This window comes from Triticum aestivum, chromosome 1D (genome assembly GCF_018294505.1).
Source record: "Triticum aestivum cultivar Chinese Spring chromosome 1D, IWGSC CS RefSeq v2.1, whole genome shotgun sequence".
Lineage (NCBI taxonomy): Eukaryota > Viridiplantae > Streptophyta > Magnoliopsida > Poales > Poaceae > Triticum > Triticum aestivum.
The window spans coordinates 150245994-150250992 of record NC_057796.1 but is presented as its reverse complement, the minus strand read 5'-3'; positions in this window follow the sequence as shown (position 1 = coordinate 150250992).

Here is a 4999-nt window from a genome sequence, read left to right as displayed (position 1 = left end):
ATGTAATTGAGCAGCTCACCAATGAGAAATTCTTCTAGGCTTATATTTCGAAAGTATTCATGCCACCAGTTCGTGACACTCTGCGCATAGTGAAGGATATTGGAAAAGGAAAGGAACCTGTTGATGTTGCTAGCACTTCTGAAAATTCTCCTAAGGTCAAGAAAGCCAGGGTTGAAATCCCTCGTGAAGAAAATCCATCTCTTTCATTCGCACATAGCAGACAATGGAAAGCCACATCAAGCTGGATAGAAAGGAAAAGCTGGAGTTAATGACTGAGCTGAATTTGCTTCATAATCATACTCGCCAAATTCTTCCTCATGAGAAGGAGGCAAAGAATCGATCATGGACTCTGCTAAGGCAGCATTACTCTTGCAAGCAGTTAGCTAAAAAGGGCATCATGAAGGAGTATAACTACATGGACTTACTTGTTGTTCCTCGCATCCGACGACAAACTCCCGTGCTACCACAACGTTCTTCTTCAACTGACCTGATGAAATTGTAGACACATCTATTACTCTTATCTTCAAGCATGATGATCACCGTGCCAAGTCCTCAAGTGCCCATACTGCTACTCCTGCTTCTGCCTCGACCATTCCTCGCTCTTTGGATTCTGACTCGTCGAGTGGTTTCAATTCTGATTCTAAGGACTCTTCAGAAGAGTAGTTCCTCGTATGTGTTCTCATTCCTTTTTGACAATTGTTGACAAAAAGGGGGGAGAATTACATCGAGTGATAGATTATCGAGGCTTTCGCAGGGTGTTTTTATTCACATTTGGTTTTCCCTTGAAAAATTTGCTTGATGAACTTAACGCACCGCTTGTGGTGTTGAAATACTCGGTCGCCATGTAACGTTAATAACCCCCCCCCCCCACCTGCAATGTTATTTCCTTCGTACTATCTGTTTGCAGGTAGGGATGAAAATGAAGTGGAAAGTTTCCGCTTTTTCGGAGGAAAAATTGAAACGGAGAGGAAATATGAAAATGGAAACGGAAATTTGCAAAACGAAAATGGAAATGGAATGTTTTATGTGGAAACGGAAACAAAAACGGAATGGTGTTTTCCGATGGAACATACGTGGAAACAGAACTTTCCGTTTCCATTAATATGGAATATCCGTTTCTACTATAGGCCCATGGTTGCTTTGTAACCCAACTACCAAACAACACACCATGACACAATGAGTAGAATGTATCATTTGAGTAGCAACTTTTACTACCACACACATACTACGCTAGACTCTATATGAAATTGTCATGTACTACTACAATACTAACCTATGTTACCAACACAACCATATTATTTTGTAGACATGTTAAGAAGTTCATCAATTTGTTTGTTTTTTGTCTGTATTTCTCTATGGTTCAAGGGGTTTTTAAGTTCCGGTCAACATACAATTTTGTTTCCGTTTTCGCTCTATATTGGTTCCGTGTTTGTTTCCGGTAGTATCTGTTTCCGTATTTGTTTCCGGGGTTTCTGTATTCGTTTCGACTTCTGTAAAAAAGTATGAAAAAAAATATGATAGCACCCAGTTCCGTCCGTTTCCGCGCCGTTTTCATCCCTATTTGCAGGTACCTTCGAATGTGTTTCTCCCTTGCAATGCTTATCCTTGATAATTATCTATCACTAGTCGTCTACCCGTGCATTCGCACGGGCTAGCATATTTCTTCATCTTTCCATTTTGGTCAGTACCCATACTAATGGATTTAGATCTATTATAGAAGTCTTGAATTGTTCTATTAATTGTTTGAACAGTGGGACATATGAAACACTTAGATTTAGTGTATAATTGGAAACGTAAAAGATTTCTTTTATCTATGGACATTACCTTTTATTTTTCTTGGTGATAAAATTACTGTTTTATACATTAATCATTTTTCTCCTCATATTGAGTAGGTTCCATCATCGTAGTCAAATTTTTTACTTTTTTATTGACGACGGTAAAAATCTAATGTCAGATTTTTTAAACATAGAAAATTGTATGTTTCTCATGAGAATTATACTTCTAGCGATGATGTTAATTTACTTTAGCAAGCATGGCAAATACTGGCAAAAAATTGCATGTTTGCTAAAGAAATTTGTCATCCTCGCGAGAACTATAATTGCCATACAAATCCGGAGTTTGATTTGCAGTTGCGTTGCATCCTTGCTGTCACGTCCCTAGCCTTGCTATGCACTTGGACTAGCTTGGTTGCTGCATCATGTCTAAATTTCATTTAAAGTTGAATTGGGGATTGTTAAACCCTAGCACCAAATGAATTCAACTAGGTTCAAAATAAAAATATTTTCAATGAACCCAAAATGCCTTTAAAAAAATGTTCATTATTATGGAAAAAGGTTAAAACCTTTACCAGAGGTCATGCACATTTTTCCAAGCCATTTATGGTCTTTGAATTAATCCATATTGTATTTGAATTAGGGCATTTAAATACTATCAATATTTTCTAATGCTCCAACAATTCTGAAAATAGTTAAGGGCCTCTGTAATAATTCATTTAAATGCCCACAATTATTTTCAGGATTTATTAAGATGATTTGGGCTATAAACTAAATCAAAACAAAATAACAGAAATAGAAAACAGAAACAAATGAGAGAGAGAGAGAAGTGCTTACCTGTGCAGCCCACCAGAGCCGGCCCAGCTCCTGTGCTGGTCCAGCACTGTGCGGCCCAGCCCACCGCAGCCGCCACCGTCTTCAACCTCCTGCCAGTAGGCAGGAGGGCGTGTGCTCGCCGCACGAGCGCCACCTCCACCCTGCCTGGCTGCCCCCTCGTTGCCCTGGGCGCCTCCCGCGACGCCACGCACACCCCGGACCCTCTCACTCTCTCTGGACCCCTCCTCCTCCTCTGCTCTCCCTTCCTCTCGTCACCGAACACACCTGAGAGCGCCGCTCGCCGTAGCCATGACCACCGGCCACCCCTTGTTCCGTGATCGTGCCCAGCAGCTCCGCAATCAGGCACCACATCCCCAAGCCGAAGGAAACGAGCCGGAGGACTGTGCTTCGTCGCCAACGTCCTCGTCTTCACCGCCGGCGCCCGGAGATCGTCTCCGTCGATTCGTCGGTTTCCGTCCATCCCCGAGGCCACTGACTTTCTGTGCCGCCTCCCTGTGAGCTCCTCATCTCTCCTCTTTGCTCGCCCCCTCCGTTCCCATCCTCTAGCCATCGTTCCACAAGTGCCCGAAGCCCGGCTCCGCCGGCCATGACGCCGCCGTGGCCACTGTCACATAGAGCTGCAACCGAGCACATAGTCGTGCTCAGCACAACGCCAGAAGCCCAAAACCCCCTCCAGCTGCCCCTGCCGTGCTTCGCAACACCGAAACCGCCGAGACCCGAACTCCGGCCGCCGCCTTGCTCGCCGCCGGCGCTGCTCCCGGCCACCCCGCTGCCTCCCGTCCGGTCCTTTGGATGCGGACGAGCAAGAGCTACTCCCCGGTGCCCTTAGCTCACCAAACCACCACCCGTAGCTCAAATCCGAGCCGAGCCGCCGTCGTTTTGGTCGCCGCCGGCAAGGCTCCGGCGACCGATGACGTGGCACCATCATTAGGCGCTAACCCTGCTCCTTAAACTGCCCACAACCACTGACAGTGGGCCCCAGGCCTGGTCAAACCTCAGTCAGCGCTGGGTTTGACCGGGATTAGCCCTGTGTCGCTGACGTGTGGCCCCCACACGTCAGGTTTGACCTGGGTCAACCCAGTTGACTGCTGACACAGGCATGACGCAGTGCTGACGCAATTAATCCTTTTCTGGATTTAATATAATTCAGGAAATTCCAGAAAATCCTATAAACTTCTAAAAATCATAGAAAATAATCTATAACTCAGATGGAAAACATTTATATATGAAAAATGATCAGAAAAATCCAATCTATCCATCTGTACCATTTCCATGCATGTTAGAACAACTTATGACTACTGTTTAGGACAATTCAATTAAATGGCATTTAAGAAATCACATATGGAGTTTGAATTTGAATCTTTGATTCAAGCCAACTCCATTTAACTTGCTGCTAGTTGCATTAGCCCAAACCACAGCATATTGCCATGCCATGATCATGCATCATATTGTGCATTGCATTGATTGTATTTCTTCTCTGTTGCCGGTATCTGTCCCCTCTCGGTAGACGATGTTCCGACGTTGTGATCGCTGACACTAATGAAGACTCAATGCTATCTTCAGAAGTGCCAGGCAAGCAAAACCCCCTTGCTCATTCCGATACAATCCCACTCTCTCGCTCCTGCTCTCTTTTACTGCATTAGGACAACAACGATTCATCTGTTACTTGCTGCGGTAGCTGAACCCCTTTATCCTCTGCATGACCTGTCATTGCCACAGTAAATAGATGAAACCCACTAGCATGAGTAGGAGTTGTTTGAGCCCTGATGTGCCTACTCATTCATGCTTGTTGTCGTGCCTGCTATTGCTTAGAGTTGTGTCAGGTCTGATTCATCGGGAATGAATTGGAAAGTTGTGAACATGTCCTACTGTGTGAGAGCTAAGTGTGTGAACACGATTTGGTAAAGGTAGCGGTGAGAGGCCATGTAGGAGTACATGGTGGGTTGTCTCATTGAAAACGTCCTCAGGAACTGAGTTCTGTGTTTATGATCCATGAACAGTTACTACCACACATTGGGCTCCGGTAACTCGACCCCTCTCGGCTTATTAACCGCCTCGATCTCTGTCCAGGAGTTGCAACTAGTTTCTGGTGTTTGTAGGTAGTGTTAGTAGTCTACCAAGTGGCACCCGGTACAGGTGGGCTTGGGACAGACTAGGCACACGTGGCCTGGTGTACCGAGTGGCACCCGGATGGTGGGCTCGGGAACCCTGCACACATCGTTTGGGGCCGTGAGCGACACCCCGGCCGGATCTCCTTGCGGATGGAACCCGAATAGTCGATAAACCTGGACGAGAGACTTGTGTGGTTAGTCAGGTCGTGGCCGACTCCCTCGCCAGGCTTCCGCTTGAAGGTTGCCGAGGTACGCGACGTGTACATGGTGGTAAGTGGC